At 42.0% G+C, this 24510-nt stretch overlaps 1 long non-coding RNA gene and 13 other non-coding genes across 14 annotated transcripts; all 14 read right to left on the bottom strand.

The window, feature by feature from the left end:
- Nucleotides 1-1893: 1893 nt before the first annotated feature.
- trnav-cac (transfer RNA valine (anticodon CAC)) lies at nucleotides 1894-1966 on the bottom strand. The gene has a single exon. It is a non-coding gene; the product is annotated as a tRNA-Val (tRNA).
- A 117-nt stretch (nucleotides 1967-2083) lies between these two features.
- On the bottom strand, nucleotides 2084-2156 carry trnav-aac (transfer RNA valine (anticodon AAC)). The gene has a single exon. It is a non-coding gene; the product is annotated as a tRNA-Val (tRNA).
- A 2807-nt stretch (nucleotides 2157-4963) lies between these two features.
- On the bottom strand, nucleotides 4964-5036 carry trnav-cac (transfer RNA valine (anticodon CAC)). Its single transcript has one exon. It is a non-coding gene; the product is annotated as a tRNA-Val (tRNA).
- A 2124-nt stretch (nucleotides 5037-7160) lies between these two features.
- Nucleotides 7161-7234, bottom strand: trnav-uac (transfer RNA valine (anticodon UAC)). The gene has a single exon. It is a non-coding gene; the product is annotated as a tRNA-Val (tRNA).
- Nucleotides 7235-8591: 1357 nt separating this feature from the next.
- trnav-uac (transfer RNA valine (anticodon UAC)) lies at nucleotides 8592-8664 on the bottom strand. Its single transcript has one exon. It is a non-coding gene; the product is annotated as a tRNA-Val (tRNA).
- A 578-nt stretch (nucleotides 8665-9242) lies between these two features.
- Nucleotides 9243-9315, bottom strand: trnav-cac (transfer RNA valine (anticodon CAC)). Its single transcript has one exon. It is a non-coding gene; the product is annotated as a tRNA-Val (tRNA).
- Nucleotides 9316-10121: 806 nt separating this feature from the next.
- trnai-aau (transfer RNA isoleucine (anticodon AAU)) lies at nucleotides 10122-10194 on the bottom strand. Its single transcript has one exon. It is a non-coding gene; the product is annotated as a tRNA-Ile (tRNA).
- Nucleotides 10195-11203: 1009 nt separating this feature from the next.
- On the bottom strand, nucleotides 11204-11276 carry trnav-cac (transfer RNA valine (anticodon CAC)). The gene has a single exon. It is a non-coding gene; the product is annotated as a tRNA-Val (tRNA).
- Nucleotides 11277-11392: 116 nt separating this feature from the next.
- trnav-aac (transfer RNA valine (anticodon AAC)) lies at nucleotides 11393-11465 on the bottom strand. The gene has a single exon. It is a non-coding gene; the product is annotated as a tRNA-Val (tRNA).
- A 956-nt stretch (nucleotides 11466-12421) lies between these two features.
- On the bottom strand, nucleotides 12422-12494 carry trnav-cac (transfer RNA valine (anticodon CAC)). The gene has a single exon. It is a non-coding gene; the product is annotated as a tRNA-Val (tRNA).
- A 117-nt stretch (nucleotides 12495-12611) lies between these two features.
- On the bottom strand, nucleotides 12612-12684 carry trnav-aac (transfer RNA valine (anticodon AAC)). Its single transcript has one exon. It is a non-coding gene; the product is annotated as a tRNA-Val (tRNA).
- A 1240-nt stretch (nucleotides 12685-13924) lies between these two features.
- On the bottom strand, nucleotides 13925-13997 carry trnav-uac (transfer RNA valine (anticodon UAC)). Its single transcript has one exon. It is a non-coding gene; the product is annotated as a tRNA-Val (tRNA).
- A 596-nt stretch (nucleotides 13998-14593) lies between these two features.
- trnav-uac (transfer RNA valine (anticodon UAC)) lies at nucleotides 14594-14666 on the bottom strand. The gene has a single exon. It is a non-coding gene; the product is annotated as a tRNA-Val (tRNA).
- Nucleotides 14667-21736: 7070 nt separating this feature from the next.
- LOC115041823 (uncharacterized) lies at nucleotides 21737-23890 on the bottom strand. The gene is made up of 3 exons (XR_003840648.1): nucleotides 23827-23890; nucleotides 22175-22249; nucleotides 21737-22060 (listed from the first exon to the last, which is right to left on the bottom strand). It is a non-coding gene; the product is annotated as an uncharacterized LOC115041823 (long non-coding RNA).
- Nucleotides 23891-24510: the final 620 nt, after the last annotated feature.

Consider the following 24510-nt stretch of genomic DNA (forward strand, 5'->3'; position numbering starts at 1 on the left):
TTTCGAACTGGGGACCTTTCGCGTGTGAGGCAACGTGATGACCACTACACTACAGAAACCTGTACAGGACACCCTCTTCCCCTTGTTGATGAAATGCCATCGTTACTACTGTTGTGATGGCCTCCCACGTGCTCTGAAAAGAACAATAGAGAGGCCGACATCCTGAAGCCTGGGCCAGAGTTGTCTGCCTGTTTGGAAATGGCGCCATGACCCCAGGATCCACCCAAGGGTGTGGTTCTGAGTTTGAAGAGGAGGGCATTTGCTAGACACCAGCGCCCTCAGCAGGGATCCCCGATGACGTCACACAGGTAATAAAGACGCTCCATGGCTCTTGATCTTCGCTTTTTCCCAGTGCCCCAGTTGTGGGAGAGAACTGTCCCAGCTTTTGTCTGGACCTCTCCAATGATATTTTAATTGCTTCTGACAATGGATCAGCCTCCATACTTCTCATTTTGGATCTTAGTGCTGCTTTCGACACCATGCACCATGCACTAAGGTGGTTCAAATCCTATTTATCAGATAGACATCAGTTAGTTCATGTTAACAACAGCTCCTCCTCATGCGCTGCAGTCTGTTATGGAGTCCCACAGGGTTCACTACTTGGACCAATCCTCTTTATGCTTCATCTACTTCCTCTCGGCAACATTATCAGGACATCAGACATTTCTTGAACACATACAAGTCTGGATGACCCATCATTTTTTACTCCTTAATTCTGACAAAACTGAAGTTGTTGTACTCGGCCCGAAGCACCTCAGAGAAATGCAATCTAATCATAATCAGTCTGGATGGCATTACGTTGGTGTCCAGCTCCACTGTAAGAAACCTCGGAGTAACCTTTGACCAGGACATGTCCTTTGTCCCTGACATAAAAGAAGTCAGTAGGGCAGCTTTGTTCCCCCTGAGAAAAATTAAGTAAATCAGAGACATCCTCTCTCAGGATGATGCAGAAAAACTCGTCCATGTATTTGTAACTTCTAGGCTGGACTACTGTAACTCGTTACTATCTAGATGTCCAAACAAATCTCTGAAAGGCCTTCAGTTGATTCAGAACGCTACAGCAAGAAAATTAACAGTCACTAGGAAATGAGATCACATCTCTCCCGTGTTAGCTGCTTTTCATTGGCTGCCAGTAAAATATAGAGTAGAATTTAAAATCCTTCCGTTAACATATAAAGCTCTTAATGGCTGAGCTCCATCACGTCTCAGAGAGCTCATAGTTCCTTACTGTCTTAGTAGGCCACTCCACTCTCTAGGTGGAGGTTAACTTGTGGTTCCTAGAGTCTTCAAGAAGAAATCTGGAGGCGGCTCTTTCAGTTAACAGGCTCCTCTTCCATGGAACCAACTTCCAGTATCGTTTTGGGGGGCGGACTCTTACGCAAATTTCAAGATCAGGCTGAAAACTTTCTTATATGACAGAGCTTATAGTTAAAAAGTTAAAGTCCTCTACTCTTTAGCTATGCTACTATAGGCCTAGGCTGCTGGGGGAAGGACTGAGCTTCTCTCTCTCTCTCTCTCTCTCTCTCCCTGTTTCTCCCAGTTCTAAGCATTTGTACTGCATTTACTAACCATGTTTTCCCGAAGTCTGTCTCTCCCAGCTCCCCTCCTCACTCCCTGTCCTCATCCTGCAAGTGGTGACTCATCGCCATACCATGTTCCTGCAAGGCCTAGACCTCTAGACCTGCTCTTCATGTAAAGTACCTTTATGTCACTTTGTTATGATTTGGCGCAATACAAAGACCTGCCCCTCATGTAATTTTACTACGAAAATTGAAGCAGCTGAGAATGCAAGGCAAGAACCAAAAACATCGCTATAGCCAATTTTTCTAATTGAATTAAGAGGTATGCCTTAACTAAGAGAGATGCTGATTTGTTTCCAATTGATAGCAAACATGTTTCTGCCCAGTTTCGAACTGGGGACCTTTCGCGTGTGAGGCGAACGTGATGACCACTACACTACAGAAACCTGCGCAGGACACCCTCTTCCCCTTGATGATGAAATGCCATCGTTAATACGAAAATTGAAGCAACTGAGAATGCAAGGCAGGAACCAAAAACATCTGTTTCCAGCTGACAGCAAACATGTTTCCGCCCAGTTTCGAACTGGGGACCTTTCGCGTGTTAGGCGAACGTGATGACCACTACACTACGGAAACCCGCACAGGTCACCTCCTTCCGCTTATCAAGAAATGCCATCATTAACACTGTTGCGATAATTGCAGTGGTATCAGATGTCGGAAGAGGCCGTCCCACAAGTGTCTCTGGCTTTACATCCTAAACATCAGGCTAAAGAATTGGGGGGATGGTAAAACTAGCATTAGCACAGGATGATTGGGTTATCACGGACATTCGCGGAGTACTTTATTCGGCTAGAGCCAACATATACTCAATTCAAGTAGAAGCCGTAGATAGCTCAGTTCTGGAGGAGGCCCAGGTCTCCCGGTTTCACGGTAGAGAAAAAACAGATCACCCTGAGGCTGCGTCTATCATTGACTCTCTACCAGAGTCCCTATGGGCGCAGGGCCCGACAGAAGTGCGACTGGTGCAATGTGAACCATTAACTTTTGAGGTGAACACCTCTGATCCAGTGTGGATCAATCAGTACCCCCACAAGCCCCAAACAGAGGAGGGCATCGCAGACTTCATTCAGGGCCTCATATCACAGGGCGTATGATCTCTGACCTCTCTGCCGTTGTTGAAAAAGAATAACCGAAAACACAGTTTCTGCCCAGTTTCAAACTGGGGATCTTTCGCCTGTAATGCAAACGTGATGACCGATACACTACGGTTCTGAGTTTGAAGAGGAGGGCATTTGCTAGACACCAGCGCCCTCAGCAGGGATCCCCGATGACGTCACACAGGTAATAAAGACGCTCCATGGCTCTTGATCTTCGCTTTTTCCCAGTGCCCCGGTTGTGGGAGAGAGCTGTCCCAGCTTTTGTCTGGACCTCTCCAATGATATTCTAATTGCTTCAGACAATGGATCAGCCTCCATACTTCTCCTTTTGGATCTTAGTGCTGCTTTCGACACCATAGATCACAATATTTTACTACAGAGACTGGAACATGAAATTGGGATTAAAGGAACTGCAATAAGGTGGTTCAAATCCTACTTATCAGATAGACATCAGTTTGTTCATGTTCACAACAGCTCCTCCTCATGCACTGCAGTCAGTTATGGAGTCCCACAGGTTTGGGTACTTGGACCAATCGTCTTTACGCTTCATCTAGGCACCAAATGCCATCTTTACTACCGCAATTACACAATGAATTGACCAAACAAACAGCTGAAGCCAACATTTTCTATTCTAAATCAGAGGTAGCACTACCAAAATACAAAGGTCCGTTTGTCTGCAGTTTTCTCATATTTAGAGCCGACAGCAGATCTGTTTCTGCTCAGGTTTGAACTGGGGATCATTCGCGTGAAGGCGACCGTGATGACCACTACACTACAGAAACCGGAGCACAGCTGCCTCTGCCCCTTCTGTCAGGTTTAAGCCACCTACAACATGATTAACACAGGGAAGAAAGACAAAGGACAACAGCGCTCATTTTTACTTGCAAGGAGAACAGACAGAGATATGTTCAGTTACATTCTCTAACTGCTCTGACGTATCTCTTCCGTTCTCCCCTCTTTATTTCCCTAGGGTGGTCCCTAGGTTAGTATGATCTCAAGTCCCCTGTAAGAAAACACAAGTTTCTGCATTGCTGCAGGGTTAGTAAAGTACAAAAGATACTCATGATAAGTCTGAAGTAAAGTATCAGCTGATATCTCTACCTTTGTTAAGAAACACAGAAAGTTGTATTTCTGCCAGTTTCGAACTGTGGACCTTTCGCTGTGAGCTAACTTGATGACCACTACACTACAGAAACCTGCACAAGCCAGCCCCTTCCCCTTGATGATGAAATGCCATTGTTACTACGAAAATTGAAGCAACTGAGAATGCAAGGCAAGAACCAAAAACATCGCGAAAGCCAATTCTCTAATTGAATTAAGAGGTATGCAGTAACTAAAAAAAGATGCTGATTTATTTCCAGCTGACAACAAACATGTTTCGCCCAGTTTCGAACTGGGGACCTTTCGCGTGTTAGGCGAACGTGATGACCACTACACTACGGAAACCCACTCAGGTCACCTCCCTCCGCTTATCAAGAAAATGCCATCATTACTACTGTTGCGATCGCCTCCCACGTGCTTTGAAAAGAACAATCGAGAGGACTACATCCTGAAGCCTGGGCCAGAGTTGTCTACATGTTTGGAAATGGCGCCATGACCCAGGATCCACCCCTAGGGTATGGTTCTGAGTTTGAAGAGGAGGGCATTTGCTAGACGCCAGCGCCCTCATCAGGGTTCCCCAATGACGTCACACAGGTAATAAGACGCTCTCTTGCCATTTTTTCCATATTAAGAGCCAACAGCAAATCTGTTTCTACCCAGTTTCAAACTGGGGATCTTGCCGCGTGTAATGCAAACGTGATGACCGATACACTTACGGAAAGCTGCACTGGACACTCCCTTCCCTTGACGATGAAATGCCATCGTTACTTCGAATATTGCTGACAATGCAAGGGAAGAACCAAAACATCGCTAAAGCCAATTCTTTAATCGAATTAAGAGGTATGGATTAACTAGAAACAGACGCTGATTTATTTCCAGCTGACAGCAAACATGTTTCCGCGCAGTTTCGCACTGGGGACCTTTCGCGAGTTAGGCGAACGTGATGACCACTACACTACCGAAACCTGAACGCAAGCTGCTCCACCCTTTCCAATCTAATGATTTCTGACGTGAACAGGTACTTTCATAAAAGCTGCATTTGCTCTTCCAGTTGCATCACCGAAATTTGGTCTTCCTAAGAATAGATGCAGATACTGGCAGGTATACTCACGAGAAGTCTTGAAGTGAAGCATCAGCTGACCTCTGACCTCTCTGCCTTTGTTGAAAAAGAATTACAGAAAATACTGTTCCTGCCCAGTTTCGAACTGGGGACCTTTCGCGTGTGAGGCGAACGTGATGACCACTACACTACAGAAACCTGTACAGGACACCCTTCCCCTTGATGATGAAATGCCATCGTTACCACTGTTGTGATCGCCTCCCACGTGCTCTGAAATAACAATAGAGAGGCCTACTCCTGAAGCCTGGGCCAGAGTTGTCTGCCTGTTTGGAAATGGCGCCATGACCCCAGGATCCACCCCTAGGGTGTGGGTTCTGAGTTTGAAGAGGAGGGCATTTGCTAGACACCCAGCGCCCTCAGCAGGGATCCCCGATGACGTCACACAGGTAATAAAGACGCTCCATGGCTCTTGATCTTCGCTTTTTCCCAGTACCCCGGTTGTGGGAGAGAGCTGTCCCAGCTTTTGTCTGGACCTCTCCATGATATTCTAATTGCTTCAGACAATGGAGCAGCCTCCATACTTCTCCTTTTGGATCTTAGGTGCTGCTTTCGACACCATAGATCACAATATTTTACTAGAGACTGGAAATGAAATTGGGATTAAAGGAACTGCAATAAGGTGGTTTCAAATCCTATTTATCAGATAGACATCAGTTAGTTCATGTTAACAACAGCTCCTCCTCATGCGCTGCAGTCTGTTATGGAGTCCCACAGGGTTCGCTACTTGGACCAATCCTCTTTATTGCTTCATCTACTTCCTCTCGGCAACATTATCAGGACATCAGACATTTCTTGAAACACATACAAGTCTGGAGGACCCATCATTTTTTACTCCTTAATTCTGACAAAACTGAAGTTGTTGTACTCGGCCCGAAGCACCTCAGAGAAATGCAATCTAATCATACTCAGTCTGGATGGCATTACGTTGGTGTCCAGCTCCACTGTAAGAAAACCTCGGAGTAACCTTTGACCAGGACATGTCCTTTGTGTCCCTGACATAAAAGAAGTCAGTAGGGCAGCTTTGTTCCCCCTGAGGAAAAATTCAGTAAATCAGAGACATCCCTCTCTCAGGATTGATGCAGAAAAACTCGTCCATTGTAGTTGTAACTTCTAGGCTGGACTACTGTAACTCGTTACTATCTAGATGTCCAAACAAATCTCTGAAAGGCCTTCAGTTGATTCAGAACGCTACAGCAAGAAATTAACAGGTCACTAGGAATGAAGATCACATCTCTCTCCGTGTTAGCTGCTTTGTCATTGGCTGCCAAGTAAAATATAGAGTAGAATTTAAAATCCTTCCGTTAACATATAAAGCTCTTAATGGCTGAGCTCCATCACGTCCTCAGAGAGCTCATAGTTCCTTCTGTCTTAGTAGGCCACTCCACTCTCTAGGTGGAGGTTAACTTGTGGTTCCTAGAGTCTTTCAAGAAGAAATCTGGAGGGCGCTCTTTCAGTTAACAGGCTCCTCTTCCATGGAACCAACTTCCAGTATCGTTTTGGGGGGCGGACTCTTACGCAACATTTCAAGATCAGGCTGAAAACTTTCTTATATGACAGAGCTTATAGTTAAAAAGTTAAAGTCCTCTACTCTTTAGCTATGCTACTATAGGCCTAGGCTGCTGGGGGAAGGACTGAGCTTCTCTCTCTCTCTCTCTCCCTCTCTCTCCTTTCCTCCCAGTTCTAAGCATTTATACTGCATTTACTAACCATGTTTTCCCGAAGTCTGTCTCTCCCAGCTTCCCCTCCTCACTTCCCCTGTCCTCATCCTGCAAGTGGTGACTCATCGCCATACCATGTTCCTGCAAGGCCTAGACCTCTAGACCTGCTCTTCATGTAAAGTACCTTTATGTCACTTTGTTATGATTTGGCGCAATACAAAGACCTGCCCTCATGTAATTTTACTACGAAAATTGAAGCAGCTGAGAATGCAAGGCAAGAACCAAAAACATCGCTAAAGCCAATTTTTTCTAATTGAATTAAGAGGTATGCCTTAACTAAAAAGAGATGCTGATTTATTTCCAATTGACAGCAAACATGTTTCACCCCAGTTTCGAACTGGGGACCTTTCGCGTGTTAGGCGAAACGTGATGACCACTACACTACGGAAACCTGCACGGGTCACTGGCTTCCCCTTGACGATGAAATGCCAGCGTTACTCCAGCAATTACACAAACAAACAGCTGAGGCCAATTCTCTAAACTAAATCAGCAGGTAGCAATAACCAAACACACAGGTCGGCTTGTGTAGAGCCGACCAGCAATCTGTATCTGCCCAGGTTCGAACTGGGGATCTTTTCGCGTGTAAGGCAAACGTGATGACCACTACACTACAGAAACCTGAGCACAAGCTGCTCTTGCCCCTTCTGTCAGGTTTAAACCACCTAGAACATGATGAAACAGGGAAGAAAGACAAAGGACAACAGCGCTCATTTTACTTGCAAGGAGAACAGACAGAGATATGTTCAGTTACATTCTCTAACTGCTCTGACGTATCTCTTCCGTTCTCCCCTCTTTATTTCCTTAGGGTGGTCCCTAGTTTGTATGATCTCAAGTCCTGTAAGAAAAACACAAGTTTCTGCATTCCTGCAGGGTTAGTAAACGTACAAAAGATACTCATGAGAAGTCTTGAAGTAAAGTATCAGCTGATCTCTCTACCTTTGTAAGAAACACATAAAGTTCTGTTTCTGCCCAGTTTCAACTGTGGACCTTTCGCTTGTGAGGCTAACGTGATGACCACAACACTACAGAAACCAGCACAGGCGAGCCCTTTCCCTTGATGATGAAATGCCATCGCTAATACGAAAATTGAAGCAACTGAGAATTCAAGGCAGGAACCAAAAACATCGCGAAAGCCAATTCTTAATTGAATTAAGAGGTATGCAGTAACTAAAAAGAAATGCTGCTCTGTTTCCAGCTGACAGCAACATGTTTCCGCCCAGTTTCGTACTGGGGACCTTTTCACCACAGAGAAATGCTATCTAATCATAATCAGCCTGGATGGCATTATGTTGGCTTCCAGCTCCACTGTTAGAAACCTTGGTGGAACCTGTGACCAGGACATGTCCTTTGTCCCTCACATAAAAGAAGTCAGTAGGGCAGCTTTGTTCCACCTGAGAAACATCAGGAAAATCAGAGACATCCTCTTCTCAGGATGATGCAGAAAAACTCGTCCATGCATTTGTAACTTTCAGGCTGGACTACTGTAACTCGTTACTATCTAGATGTCCAAACACAATCTCTGAAAGGCCTCTAGACCTGCTCTTCATGTAAAGTACCTTTATGTCACGTTGTTATGATTTGGCGCAATACAAAGACCTGCCCTCATGTAATTTTACTACGAAAATTGAAGCCAGCTGAGAATGCAAGGCAAGAACCAAAAAACATCGCTAAAAGCCAATTTTTCAAATTGAATTAAGAGGTATGCCTTAACTAAAAAGAGATGCTGATTTATTTTCCAATTGACAGCAAACATGTTTCCGCCCAGTTTCGAACCTGGGGACCTTTCGAGGTGTTAGGCGAACGTGATGACCACTACACCACAGAAACCTGCACTGGTCACTGCCTTCCCCTTGACAATGAATGCCATCGTTACTACAGCAATTACACAAACAGCTGAAGCCAATTCTCTAATCTAAATCAGAGGTAGCAATAACCAAACACACAGGTCCGGCTTGTGTAGAGCCGACAGCAAATCTGTTTCTGCCCAGGTTCGAACTGGGGATCTTTCGCGTGTAAGGCGAACGTGATGACCACTACACTACAGAAACCTGAGCACAAGCTGCTCTGCCCCTTCTGTCAGGTTTAACCACCTAGAACATGATTGAAACAGGGAAGAAAGACCAAGGACAACAGCGCTCATTTTTACTTGCAAGGGAGAACAGACAGAGATATGTTCAGTTACATTCTCTAACTGCTCTGAGCTATCTCTTCCGTTCTCCCCTCTTTATTTCCTTAGGGTGGTCCCTAGTTTGTATGATCTCAGTCCTGTAAGAAAAACACAAGTTTCTGCATTCCTGCAGGTTAGTAAAAGTACAAAAGATACTCATGAGAAGTCCTTGAAGTAAAGTATCAGCTGATCTCTCTACCTTTGTAAAGAAACACATAAAGTTCTGTTTCTGCCCAGTTTCGAACTGTGGACCTACATCCTGAAGCCTGGGCCAGAGTTGTCTGCCTGTTTGGAAATGGCCGCCATGACCCCAGGATCCACCCCTAGGGTATGGTTCTGAGTTGAAGAGAGGGCATTTGCTAGACGCCAGCGCCCTCATCAGGGTTCCCCAATGACGTCACACAGGTAATAAAGAAGCTCTCCTTGCATTTTTTCCATATTAAGAGCCAACAGCAAATCTGTTTTCTGCCCAGGTTCGAACTGGGGCCTTTCGCGTGTGAGGCGAACGTGATGACCACTACACTACAGAAACCTGCCACGGGCACGCCCTTCCCATTGACGATGAAATGCCATCGTTACTTTCAAATATTGAAGTCGCTGAGAATGTAAGCAACGCATCAAAAACATCGCGAAAGCAAATGCTCTAATCGAATTAAGAGGTATGCCTTCACTTCGCTACTTGGACCAATCCTCTTTACGCTTCATCTGCTTCCTCTAGGCAACATTATCATGACATCAGACATGTCTTGAACACATACAAGTCTGGATGACCCATAATTTTTTTACTCCTTAATTCTGGACAAAACTGACATGCCATTGTTACTACAAACATTACAGAAAGTGAGAATGCAAGTGATGCACCAAAAGCATAGTTGAAGCCAATTCTCCAAACTAATTCTGAGGTAGGCCTGACCTAATACACACATCCTACTCTCCTGCATTAATTCCATAATCAGAGTCCACAACTAATCTGGGTAGTTTTCCAACCCAGCGCTGGTTAAATAGTGGACCGACTAAACGTTGGGTTAACTTCACCAAACAAACTGGGTCTGTTCATTCAACCCAGGAAGATGGGTTGTTAAAATATCCCTAATATGGCTTATATTGACTATCATACTGGATTAATTTCACCCCACTAATGGGATGTTATTATTGTTTTTGTTGCTCCACCATATAATGTGAAAAATTATCAAAAAAAGTATAGATTTCTCTGGCACAACTGATGGTCATCAGTTTAACTACACATGATCATACTCACACCAGGTCTAGCATTTTCTTGTACATCTTATTGACTATCTGACCTCTCTGCCTTTGTTAAGAAAGAAAAAAATTAAGTTCTGTTTTTGCCCAGTTTCGAACTGGGGACCTTTCGCGTATTAGGCGAACGTGATGACCACTATACTACAGAAACCTGCACAGGGCAGCCCCTTCCCCTTGATGATGAAATGCCATCGTTACTACGAAAATTTAAGCAACTGAGAATGCAAGGCAAGAACCAAAAACATCGCGAAAGCCAATTCTCTAATTGAATTAAGAGGTATGCAGTAACTAAAAAGAAATGCTGCTCTGTTTCCAGCTGACAGCAAACATGTTTCCGCCCAGTTTCGAACTGGGGACCTTTCACCACAGAGAAATGCTATCTAATCATAATCAGCCTGGATGGCATTATGTTGGCTTCCAGCTCCACTGTTAGAAACCTTGGTGGAACCTTTGACCAGGACATGTCCTTTGTCCCTCACATAAAAGAAGTCAGTAGGGCAGCTTTGTTCCACCTGAGAAACATCAGGAAAATCAGAGACATCCTCTCTCAGGATGATGCAGAAAAACTCGTCCATGCATTTTAACTTTCAGGCTGGACTACTGTAACTCGTTACTATCTAGATGTCCAAACAAATCTCTGAAAGGCCTCTAGACCTGCTCTTCATGTAAAGTACCTTTATGTCACGTTGTTATGATTTGGCGCAGTACAAAGACCTGCTCCTCATGTAATTTTACTACGAAAATTGAAGCAGCTGAGAATGCAAGGCAAGAACCAAAAACATCGCTAAAGGCAATTCTTTAATCGAATAAAGAGGTATGCATTAACTGGAAAAAAGACGCTGATTTATTTCCAGCTGACAGCAAAGATGTTTCCGCCCAGTTTCGAACTGGGGACCTTTCACGTGTTAGGCGAACGTGATGACCACTACATTACTGAAAACTGAATGCAAGCGGCTCCGCCCCTTCCAATCTAATGATTTCTGACGTGAACAGGTACTTACATAAAAGCTGCATTTGCTCTTCCAGTTGCATCACCGAAATTTGGTCTTCCTTAGAATAGATGCAGATACTGGCAGGTATATTCAATAAAAGTCTTGAAGTGAAGCTTCAGCTGACCTCTGACCTCTCTGCCTTTGTTGAAAAAGAATTACAGAAAATACTGTTCCTGCCCAGTTTCGAACTGGGGACCTTCCGCGTGTGAGGCGAACGTGATGACCACTACACTACAGAAACTTGTACAGGACACCCTCTTCCCTTGATGATGAAATGCCATCGTTAATACGAAAATTGAAGCAACTGAGAATGCAAGGCAGGAACCAAAAACATCTGTTTCCAGCTGACAGCAAACATGTTTCCGCCCAGTTTCGAACTGGGGACCTTTCCCGTGTTAGGCGAACGTGATGACCACTACACTACGGAAACCCGCACAGGTTACCTCCTTCCGCTTATCAAGAAATGCCATCGTTACTACTGTTGTGATGGCCTCCCACGTGCTCTGAAAAGAACAATAGAGAGGCCTCCATCCTGAAGCCTGGGCCAGAGTTGTCTGCCTGTTTGGAAATGGCGCCATGACCCCAGGATCCACCCCTAGGGTGTGGTTCTGAGTTTGAACAGGAGGGCATTTGCTAGACACCAGCGCCCTCAGCAGGGATCCCCGATGACGTCACACAGGTAATAAGACGCTCCATGGCTCTTGATCTTCGCTTTTTCCCAGTGCCCCGGTTGTGGGAGAGAGCTTTCCCAGCTTTTGTCTGGACCTCTCCAATGATATTCTAATTGCTTCAGACAATGGATCAGCCTCCATACTTCTCCTTTTGGATCTTAGTGCTGCTTTCGACACCATAGATCATAATATTTTACTACAGAGACTGGAACATGAAATTGGGATTAAAGGAACTGCAATAAGGTGGTTCAAATCCTATTTATCAGATAGACATCAGTTTGTTCATGTTCACAACAGCTCCTCCTCATGCAATGCAGTCAGTTATGGAGTCCCACAGGTTTGGGTACTTGGACCAATCGTCTTTACGCTTCATCTAGGCACCAAATGCCATCTTTACTACCGCAATTACACAATGAATTGACCAAACAAACAGCTGAAGCCAACATTTTCTTTTCTAATACAGAGGTAGCACTTACCAAATACACAGGTCATACTCGCTCCACGGCTCTCGATCTTCGCTGTTTCCCAGTGCCCCGGTTGTGGGAGAGAGCTGTTCCAGCTTTCGTCTGGACCTCTGATTGTTGCATCACCGAAATTTGCTCTTCCTACTAATAGACGCAGATACTGGCAGGTCTACTCACGAGAAGTCTTGAAGTGAAGCATCAGCTGATCTCTGACCTCTCTGCCATTGTTGAAAAAGAATAACTGAAAAAACAGTTTCTGCCCAGTTTCGAACTGGGGACCTTTCGCGTGTGAGGCGAACGTGATGACCACTACACTACAGAAACCTGCACAGGCCAGGCCTTTCCCCTTGATGATGAAATGCCATCGTTAATACGAAAATTGAAGCAACTGAGAATGCAAGGCAGGAACCAAAAACATCTGTTTCCAGTTGACAGCAAACATGTTTCCGCCCAGTTTCGAACTGGGGACCTTTCGCGTGTTAGGCGAACGTGATGACCACTACACTACGGAAACCCGCACAGATCACCTCCTTCCGCTTATCAAGAAATGCCATCATTACCACTGTTGCGATAGCCTCCCACGTGCTCTGAAAAGAACAATCGAGAATCCTACATCCTGAAGCCTGGGCCAGAGTTGTCTACCTGTTTGAAAATGGCGCCATGACCCCAGGATCCACCCCTAGGGTATGGTTTTGAGTTTGAACAGGAGGGCATTTGCCAAACGCCAGTGCCCTCAGCAGGGATCCCCGATGACATCACACAGGTAATAAAAACGCTTCATGGCTCTTGATCTTCGCTTTTTCCCAGTGCCCCAGTTGTGGTAGAGAGCTGTCCCAGCTTTCGAGTAGCAGCAGCGGTGTCCCTGACACCAGAACAATTGCAGTGGTATCAGATGTCGGAAGAGGCCGTCCCACAAGTGTCTCTGGCTTTACATCCTAAACATCAGGTTAAAGAATTGGGTGGGATGGTAAAACTAGCATTAGCACAGGATGATTGGGTTATCACGGACATTCGCGGAGTACTTTATTCGGCTAGAGCCAACATATACTCAATTCAAGTAGAAGCCGTAGATAGCTCAGTTCTGGAGGAGGCCCAGGTCTCCCGGTTTCAGGGTCTATCATTGACTCTCTACCAGAGTCCCTATGGGCGCAGGGCCCAACAGAAGTGTGACTGGTGCAATGTGAACCATTAACTTTTGAGGTGAACACCTCTGATCCAGTGTGGATCAATCAGTACCCCCACAAGCCCCAAGCAGAGGAGGGCATCGCAGACACCATTCAGGGCCTCATATCACAGGGCGTATGATCTCTGACCTCTCTGCCGTTGTTGAAAAAGAATAACTGAAAACACAGTTTCTACCACTGGTCACTCCCTTCCCCTTGACGATGAAATGCCATCGTTACTTCGAATATTGCTGACAATGCAAGGGAAGAACCAAAAACATCGCTAAAGGCAATTCTTTAATCGAATTAAGAGGTATGCATTAACTAGAAACAGACGCTGATTTATTTCCAGCTGACAGTAAAAATGTTTCCCCCCAGTTTCGAGCTGGGGACCTTTCACAAGTTAGGCGAACGTGATGACCACTACACTACGGAAACCTGCACAGGTCACCGCCTTCCCCTTGACAATGAAATGCCAGCGTTACTACAGCAATGACACAAACAAAGAGCTGAAGCCATTTCTCTAATCTAAATCAGAGGTAGCAATAACCAAACACACAGGCCTGGCTTGTGTAGAGCCGACAGCAAATCTGTTTCTGCCCAGGTTCGAACTGGGGATCTTTCGCGTGTAAGGCGAACGTGATGACCACTACACTACAGAAACCTGAGCACAAGCTGCTCTGCCCCTTCTGTCAGGTTTAAGCCACCTAGAACATGATGAAACACAGGGAAGAAAGACAAAGGACAACAGCGCTCATTTTTACTTGCAAGGAGAACAGACAGAGATATGTTCAGTTACATTCTCTAACTGCTCTGACGTATCTCTTCCGTTCTCCCCTCTTTATTTCCTTAGGGTGGTCCCTAGTTAGTATGATCTCAAGTCCTGTAAGAAAAACACAAGTTTCTGCATTGCTGCAGGGTTAGTAAAAGTACAAAAGATACTCATGAGAAGTCTTGAAGTAAAGTATCAGCTGATCTCTCTATCTTTGTTAAGAAACACAGAAAGTTCTGTTTCTGCCCAGTTTCGAACTGTGGACCTTTCGCGTGTGAGGCTAACTTGATGACCACTACTCTACAGAAACCTGCACAAGCCAGCCCCTTCCCCTTGATGATGAAATGCCATTGTTACTACGAAAATTGAAGCAACTGAGAATGCAAGGCAAGAACCAAAAACATCGCGAAAGCCAATTCTCTAATTGAATTAAGAGGTATGCAGTAACTAAAAAGAGATGCTGATTTATTTCCAGCTGACAACAAACATGTTTCCGCCCAGTTTCGAACTGGGGACCTTTCGCGTGTAAGGCGAACGTGATGACCACTACACTACGGAAACCTAGGGTATGGTTTTGAGTTTGAACAGGAGGGCATTTGCCAAACGCCAGCGCTGGTCACTCCCTTCCCCTTGACGATGAAATGCCATCGTTACTTCGAATATTGCTGACAATGCAAGGGAAGAACCAAAAACATCGCTAAAGGCAATTCTTTAATCGAATTAAGAGGTATGCATTAACTGGAAAAAAGACGCTGATTTATTTCCAGCTGACAGCAAAGATGCTACCGCCCAGTTCCGAACTGGGGACCTTTCGCGTGTTAGGCGAACGTGATGACCACTACACTACGGAAACCTGAATGCAAGCTGCTCCGCCCCTTCCAATCTAATGATTTCTGACGTGAACAGGTACTTTCATAAAAGCTGCATTTGCTCTTCCAGTTGCATCACCGAAATTTGGTCTTCCTAAGAATAGATGCAGATACTGGCAGGTATGGCTAGTTATTTTACTTCCTAACATTCATCGTTATTGGGTGCGGTAAGCGTGTTGCGTCATTTCCGGTCACTGGCGGTTGTTGGGGATGAACGTACAACACTGCTCTCTGAACATAGCACACAACATGTCCAGGGCTATCCTGTTCTGGAATCCTGTTCTCATGTTCTGGCATGAGAGAAGTTGCAGACAACTGTCCATGTACCGCCTCGAAGCCGCTCTGTGTCCAATTACCTAACTTTTGAACATTGTAGTGGATGTAGTTGATCCTGTCTGCATTTTTATTAATTGTACACCACCAACATAAAAATGACTCAAATCCTGCTGCCACCTGATCTACTAATTTGTATTCATCCGGAACACCTCGTGGTACACCAATTGCATCAATATATGTAGGATCACCGTCTGATAACCAAGTTGCAGATCTTTTCTTGCGGTGACATTGCTCAGGTAAAACACTAGACAAGTTAACAGTAAGTTCTTTAGCAGAGATAGGGTGTATGGACACTGGTAGTAATAGTGTTACTAAAGCACAAAATCCTTTCACATCTTTAGGCAATTTATCAAATAATCTGTCATCACCACACCACCACCAAATGTCCCCTCGAGGCACCGGTTTGAAATGTCCAGTCACTATTACCTCAGAGCACCATTCACTGGAGAGATTGCCTAAAAGCTTTCCACCTCCTGTTATATTTATACAAGTAAAGTTTCCAAATGCAACTCTTTTGGAAAATATAGGTTTCTCTTTTTCTGATATAGTGACTGGAAATACAAAATCCCACTTCGCACAAGTGATATTCGGATTAGTTTTGTTCATTACTTCCACAACACATTTTTTATCTATTGTTGCAGGTACTATTTGTAGTATCGGCCTAGGACCCATACACACTACACAATCACCTTTAGTCGTATTTGCAGCTTGTTCTACCATAAGTAACCAGTTGTTGCTTTGTCCTGTAATACCTGTTATAACTTGAAACCATTCATCAACTTTTATCTCACCATCATGGTTAACAATTTGTATGTTAACAGCACTTTTGGGCCTCCCAGTTGTGAGGCCTCCTATGATGTCATTTTTCTGTTCCGTTTGTCCTGCTTCAGCAGGGCTGGTCATATTAGGGCAGAGACTCAAATGTACACACATTATTTCAGAGATGAATCTTTCACATGGATAGGAATTAAAATTAAAAGTGTATCGTTTACTGTAAATGTTGAAATTAGCTTCATATCAGTACAATGCAATGTTCTCCTCCCATTTCTTTTTTCAACAGCAAAAAAACCCACCTGGAATTAGTTTCTCTATTCTGTAGCTATTTGGTTCTTCACCTGATAAATGCACCTTTAGTTAATTGTCTATTTTTAAAGGTGTAGTCTTCTTAAAATCCACTTCTTCTTTAGGAGATACATTAGGTTTAGGTAGCAGAACACATAAATAATTTGCAGTTTCACTTAACTTTAGAACAACTTGTTCATGGTCTGATTAAAGAGTAAATAAGTGATACATCTCCTTAATCTAAATACAGTACAGGACAAAAGTTTGGACACACCCTCTCATTCAAATGAACAGAAAATGTGTCCAAACTTTTGGCCTGTACTGTAAATAAGCATTAAAATGAGAGCAATAATACCAGTTCCAGCAAAAGAGCTGTCTGTATTTGAAAACAGGTAAATGCACTGCATGTTTCTTTTTTTGTTTGATTGTTTTATTGGCCCTTCAAAATGCTTTACATGAGGTCATGGCCATGTATATGTTCACACATTCATATAACACTTTTTATAAGCATACAGTGCATTTATACAAAAGTATGTCAACAGCTCATCACCTGCAGTTACATGAGGAACAATTTGGAGTTCCTGTCCAAAGACTGTTGAAATAATCCACCCTCTATATATTAAAGAACTTCCTGAGCCTTAAACGCCCCATCTTTTTTGTATTTTGTTTGTCTGTACAAGGTACAATGTACCAGTTCTGAGTTGTTATCTTTAGTTTCTGCAGCAGTAAGATAAAGCTTTAACTTTACTATTAAGATAAAAACTAAAAGTCTTACCTGATTGAGTAGACAGTCTTGTTATAACTCAGGAGGGTTGCAAAGCTATGTGTCCTGTTCGAGGAGCGGCATTTATCTCATGTCAACAAAGTCATCACAAACATGCAGCAGAACCTGACTGTACAAGGAGGGGTGTTCACTAATGGGCAATATATTTTTAGTTAAATACAGCTGTAGCAAATCATCTGAACGCTAAATGGTAAAAATTGATTCCATGTGATGTTATTGTTTTGAGTTTGAGTTTAACACAGATGTTTTTGCAGCAACGCTAATTTGTGCCTTCTGTGTTTCCGTAGCTGGTGCAGACTAGAGGAAGTCAGGTATAGTTTTAGTTGACCTAGTTTTGGAGAGAGACGGACAGCGGGAGAACTCCCATCCTTTTTTTTTTTTTTATATGGCCAGAAAACGTTTGCCTTTTTACAGTGATTTCTAAATAAAGTTGAAAGGAAACCTCAGCTTCCTTTTTTGGAGAAACTGTTCGCTATCTGCCGAGCTAGTGTAACGGGCGAGAAGACGTGAAACACACACAAGCAGGGGCAGAATAGTAAAAAGGCAGACTCTTCCAACGGTCGACAATCTTCCATCCTGTGAGTAGAAAGGAAAAACAAGAAAAGGAACTCTGATATTGAGGAGGGCCTTTAAATAATTTGTAATTCAGCACTAACAAGAAAAAAAAATAAATAAAACAGCACTCCTCTCAATGAAATAAGAAAAATTATTAGGCCTTGATGCTCTTTAAGTTGAATTTAAAAAATATTTTTTGGATATTCAAAATACTTTTAGGCTATGCTTAAAGAATATATTGGACAGAGAGAAATGAGTACAGCTATGAACGAAGGCATTGTTTCTCTGAGAGCAAAACCAGATAAGACATTTTATAAGTAAACAATAGGTGGCCTAACACTCTTATCTATTTATTACTAAATCTAGACTCTACCTTATGCAAATAGATTAAAAAATTTAATAATATTGTTGCTGAAACTTAGGCTTTGTCTGAAGTTGACATATCAGTAATGATATTGACAGAGGTGGAAATAGTCCTGAAAATTTGTACTCAAAACATGTACTGTTACATTTGTTAAATTGGACTCAATTACAAGTGTTAAAAATACTTCAGTAAAAGTAGAAAGTACTCTTCTCAAAAACTACTCAAAGTATCAATTACTTTATAACTGATATACTGTTTACAAGGAATTTTGTTTGACAAAAATGCACAGAGCAGCTTAAACCTTTCCCAATACACTGCGAACAACAGGAAGGTGTCCTAAACTCTTAGACATAATAGCATTTCTGTCACACTTCACTTTCTGAACCTTTTGATCAGTTTCAGTAAGAGCTGGTTTTCCAAGTCTCTCCGACTTCATTTGGTATGATTATTATGAGGAGCGTAAAGAGTGTAAACACACGGCACACACTGACATATGAATAGCTCACTGACTCCACAAGTCACACCATTCCAGTCAGCCTCAATTTATCCAACTGTGATACTGTTGAAGGACTCCAATAAGCAGGAATAATAAAATAGAAAAGGCAAAATTACATAAATACTGCACACAAAATAACTATGTGGGTTTTGCACAAAACTGCAAGAGATTAGAGTGAAGTCATTTTAATGGATTTTATATGTTTGCAGCTGTTTTGATATTTACATAGTGAAAAGTGGGGTTACATCATGCTGACAAAAGCAAATATGGACGGATCTGAGAAACTCTCTGCTGCTCACAGAGATGAGAATTCATGGGAATAAATCACAATATATTAGTGGTGTGTGTCTTTATTTCTCGCCCCCCCACCGATGGTTTGCTTTAATGTCTGAGATGTGTGTGTGGTTGGGACGAGAGAGAGAGCCCACAAAAGATGGTCACCACAGTTGCAGACTGAAGTCTACCGGATCAGGTATTGGTCCTTTAACTAGTGATGACTGACTTATCAACTGATCACAGTGATTGACAAGCTGGACCAAACGGCTTGATGGTACTTAATTAAAGGTGAAAATATATTAATATTATTTTGATTAAATTTGGCAAATTAGATTTCATTATTTGTCGTCCCCTTCACTGGAGCTGTGCGACTCTCATCCGCTTTTGAGCGGTGATCATTTATATATATATATATGGGATTCAAACTTCCCAGCAGCAGTTTTTTTTTCTGCTTCCGAGTACACTAAAATGCAATATAACTACACTTATACTCTTACTTTACTTCTACAAATAATTTCTAAAAATAATTGCTTTGTCTACTTACCGCTTTCACAAAATGTATCGCTAAAAGATGTGAACTCTGAACCCTGTGGCTGCCGCAGGCAAAAATGACAGCATTACAAAATATCATTGGACAAGAGCGCTGTCAATAACGGATGCCGCATTGTGATTGGTCAATATAATAGTTGGGTGGATTTAACGCAGTCGGGAGGGGGGGGGAGCCACCGAAGGACTTAGCAAATGAAGGTAAGCTAACTCTTTGCTAAATGTAATTTCCCAACAGGTAGGATGTATTTAATTCGGTTGTACAACTTTGAAGAATCTTGTCCGCATGTACGGTAGTTAAGTTAGCTAGTCTGAAACTGGGACCACATTAAGCTATGATCTTGTTAACCTTAGCTAACTACCATGGTAGCATGGCAGGGGGAGGCCGTGTGAACGGGCTATATATTATCTTAAAGCCCGCGGGAAGCTCGGGACGTGTCTGATACTGGCCAAGGACGTCGGCGAGGTAGGTCTGATTTGATCATTTCCCCTTTCTGTGCCTCTGATATGTGCACATAAGCTACATGGTTAACTGTGAAATTTCGTCATATCAAAAGTTTTGATATTAAATCTCAGCATTTATTTTTCTGTGGTGTTTCTAAAGGGTAGGCGACTTAAGTATTTTTGGTGTAGATATTGAATGTTTGTCAATTCTCAAGTGTTTTGAAACGGTTAAATTCAGCACCAAATTTGTGTTACAAATGGCATCAATACAGAAAATTCTATGTTGAAATGATATAATTAATTTGGAACCACTTCTTAAATTTGTGACTTTAATATGTTGCGCTATTGTGTATTTCACAGAATGGATTGCCTGGTGGGAAATTTTAAAAAGATTCCCAAAAGAGCAGGCGTCCTACCAAAGCTCACCCAAAGATGACCAGGATGGTAAAACAGTCTTTCCTCAACATTCGATGCCACGCCTTGAAATTTCTTTTTTATTGTCACAAATACACCACCACATTTCTCCACCTTCATGCATATTGCTCCAAAGTGAAGGAGAGCAAAGCACAGTAGTGGGAGAGCTGAGTGAAGGATCAGGAGACGGAGATGAGAGTGGAAGAGGAAAAACCTAAAGGGAAGCACAGGCTATCAGGCTGGGACCCTAAATGGGTTGGAAAAAAAAAACCACACTGATAATGGTGAGTGTTGATTATTGATTAACTTTTTTTTTTTTTTTTTGCATAATATACATTTCAATGTATCAGTTAAATGAATAACAAATAAATTCAGTGTGTTTCTGCTGTAAGAGCAATGATCAATAATGCTACCTTACTCTGTCCCTATAGGAATTAATTTAATTTATTTTTTTTTACTTTTTACATTCAGCCTTTATCTGACATTGTATAGGTTATAATGGTTTTAAGGGAAAAAAACATTTTCAACTAACCAACCAATAAATAGGTTGTAAAAGTTAAATCTGCAGTCAAGTGTCCTTTGTTTACGCCACCACGGCCCCTCAGGGAGCCTGCCCCAACTGCTGAAAAAATTCCTAAAGGCAATACTATGAAAGAATCATTGTTTTACTGCACATGTTTTTGATCTATTTCTATCTTATTTCTTTTGATAAATATTTTTAAGTTTTATTTTAGATTATATTCATTTATTATTAGTTTAGAAATTGCATGTTTAATTTTATGATTGCTTAGTATGTAGGACTTCTTTGCTTAAAATGTCTTTTTGTATTTTTGATATCTGAAAGTGGATACACAGCAAAAATCTATAAGGTCTGTGTGGTCAACCCCTTTGTAGCAACTTCTTGTTTTATGAATACAATTAAACATTAGCCTATGGAAATGTTCAATGTATTGTGTATTGCACATTCAGTGTAATGCACTTCATCTATGAGAGGTCATCTGGCTCATATGTATGTGTAGATCAACATGGCAGCTGTTAACAGTCACGACCAAAGTAAAAGGAGGCAGCAACAGTTCAGTCCTGTTTAATGTTCCACGTCACCCTTTCCCATAATTGAAAGGGTGATGTGGAACTGACTGGACATAATATATTTTGAGTTGTAATTTGTCTTAAACCACCCATAAAGTCTATGTCACCTTCTTTAAGGCATTTTACATCTTAGTGCAATGCAGCATGTTGTGCCTCATCCATGGGAGCCCCATCTTCCCAAAGATCCAAACAGCTACAGCCAAGGATGAAAAGTTAAAATATAAGAAAGAGATGTTATAGTTCATGTAAAAGTGATACTAAACTAAGGTAGGCTTTGGGTGGACCCAGTCCAAAATGACAAACAAAAGAAATCTAACTGAGGGAGAGGTAACTGACCTAAAACAAAAAGAACAAAGCCAAAAAGGTTAACCTCCCTAATTAAAAAACGCAGGAGAAAATGGGTGAACAAAGCAAATGGTGGTCCAGCCCTACACAAAAACAAGCTTTACTGCTCATGTGGCTGTTTGGATGAAGCAGAGGATGCGCGATGTATGTCAATATGTACTTGATAATTCCTTCAATAGTCTCATATCTGAATATTATATCTGTCTCGAATGCCAACCCTCAGAGCCGAGGCAGCAGGAGGTGCACAAAGAGGTATTCCACAGGCTGCTGTTATGGCAGGGCTGCAGAGGTCACATAATGGGAGACAACGGTTCTCCCCAAATTTTCCTGAAACTGTGCAGGCAAGGCAAGGGCAACACCAGAAACCATAGCAACCTGCAAAACACGAGTTGGAATTTATAGGATGACAATCTAAGTTTGTTTGTATCCGTGAAAGGAACGTTAAATGTGACAGATTATGTGTAAAATAAATTTGATTCTTTTTCTTACAGGATTTTACTTCATCAAAGCAGTCAAACAGGCCAGTGTTCCAGGTTGTCAAGGGATATGCCATTGCCGATTCAACTTTACAGCAGAGAAGAATGAACATGAAAGTACAACCACAAATCAATTTTTTTCTCTGATCACTTTTGAGCACCTGGTGACATTCATTTGTACCTTTACAAATGCAAATTCATAATTTACACATTGTTAAACTCAGGGTGGTCGGCATAGTGGTTAGCGTTGTCACCCCACAATAAGAAGTTCCAGGCCTGGGGCCTTTCTGTGTGGAGTTTGTATGTTCTCCCTTTGTCTGTGTGGGTTTCCTCCCACCGTCCAAAGACATGCACGTTTGGGTTAATTGGTGATCTACCCCGCCCTCGCTCAATGTGAGCTGGGACCTGCGACTGAAGGTGAATGAACAAAATGTCAGAGCCTTCAGATGCTGTTTCATTTATTTAATTCACTTCTTTCCACTACTGCTTGTTTTTGCTGTTTTTGTTGACATACATGTCACTAAATCCTTAGTTTCATTTAGTCCACTTAATTTGGATTTTATGACTAGTATTGCTCATTACTGGCTCAAAGCAGTAACAAATACATTTTTAGTACATATATATTTTGATGTATGTTAACTTGCACATTTGTATATTTTGCTCTTGTAAATAACTTTTTTTGCATTGTATTTTATGTTGTGCAGTTTGTCTGATATCTGGCTGCTGGGATCACTGAAGTACATCTATCTATTTACAGTACAGGCCAAAAGTTTGGACATACTTTCCTATTCATTTGAATGAGAAGGTGTGCTCAAACTTTTGGCCTGTACTGTATCTGCCTATCTATCTATCTATCTATCTGTCTGTCTATCTATAAACTCAGGGGACAGCAAGTCCATACCTGAATTGTGTGAATGTGAAATCATTGTAAGTCAAGTAGGTCTCTAAACAAAAACCTGTGTTTTAATTGTGAGGAATTTATTCAGCGATACTTCTGGCCTCTCAGCAGCTAACCAGTTGGTACTGATGATTTTCATTACATGACTAATTGTAGCACAACAACAATCAGGACTTTGTCTGCCTTTGGTTCCTTAAATGCTGTGCTGAATCAGCCTCCTTTAATCTAAATACAGTACAGGACAAAAGTTTGGACACACCCTCTCATTCAAATGAACAGAAAATATGTCCAAACTTTTGGCCTGTACTGTAAATAAGCATTAAAATGAGAGCAATAATACCAGTTCCAGCAAAAGTGCTGTCTGTATTTGAAAACAGGTAAATGCACTGCATGTTTCTTTTTTTGTGTTTGTTTTATTGGCGCTTCAAAATGCTTTACATGAGGTCATGGCCATGTATATGTTCACACATTCATATAACACTTTTTATAGGCATACAGTGCTTTTATACAAAAATATGTCAACAGCTCATCACCTGCAGTTATATGAGGAACAATTTGGAGTTCCTGTCCAAAGACTGTTGAAATAATCCACCCTCTATATATATTAAAGAACTTCCTGAGCCTTAAACGCCCCATCTTTTTTGTATTTTGTGCAGGGTTTGTCTGTACAAGGTACAATGTACCAGTTCTGAGTTGTTATCTTTAGTTTCTGCAGCAGTAAGATAAACCTTTAACTTTACTATTAAGATAAAAACTAAAAGTCTTACCTGATTGAGTAGACAGTCTTGTTATAACTCAGGAGGGTTGCAAAGCTATGTGTCCTGCTCGAGGAGCGGCATTTATCTCATGTCAACAAAGTCATCACAAACATGCAGCAGAACCTGACTGTACAAGGAGGGGTGTTCACTAATGGGCAATATATTTTTAGTTAAATACAGCTGTAGCAAATCATCTGAACACTAAATGGTAAAAATTGGTTCCATGTCACAGAGTCAGAGCAATACACTCCCATACAATAGAATATTTTGTTATACATAATCACATAAATACACTTATTTACCTTGCCTTTGGCTACTGTTCTCAAAGTAATTCCTCAGCAAGTCATTTCCAAAATCCCTTTGAAATCAGAATTATAATGTGCTCAATTGCAGATGCCACAGCCTCTCTGATACAGTATCTAATATTATAGTATTTTTATGTATGAGAAGAGTCAAATCAGTGCTTCACTGTGACAAAATAAATGGTAACACAAGTGACCTGCAGCCAAAAAGGATTAAGTTAGACAAATGATCTCAAAATACATTTCAATTAGGTTGTTTAAAAATGATTCCTTTTCATAACTGTGCATTTACTACAATCTTTTCTATTTATTTATTTGAATTACTATTTCACTGTGATACATATTAATGAACTCTTCAGTAAATATGTACCAGATAGCCAGAAGGCCAGTT

Source organism: Echeneis naucrates, chromosome 4 (genome assembly GCF_900963305.1).
Source record: "Echeneis naucrates chromosome 4, fEcheNa1.1, whole genome shotgun sequence".
In the NCBI taxonomy this organism is placed as follows: domain Eukaryota; kingdom Metazoa; phylum Chordata; class Actinopteri; order Carangiformes; family Echeneidae; genus Echeneis; species Echeneis naucrates.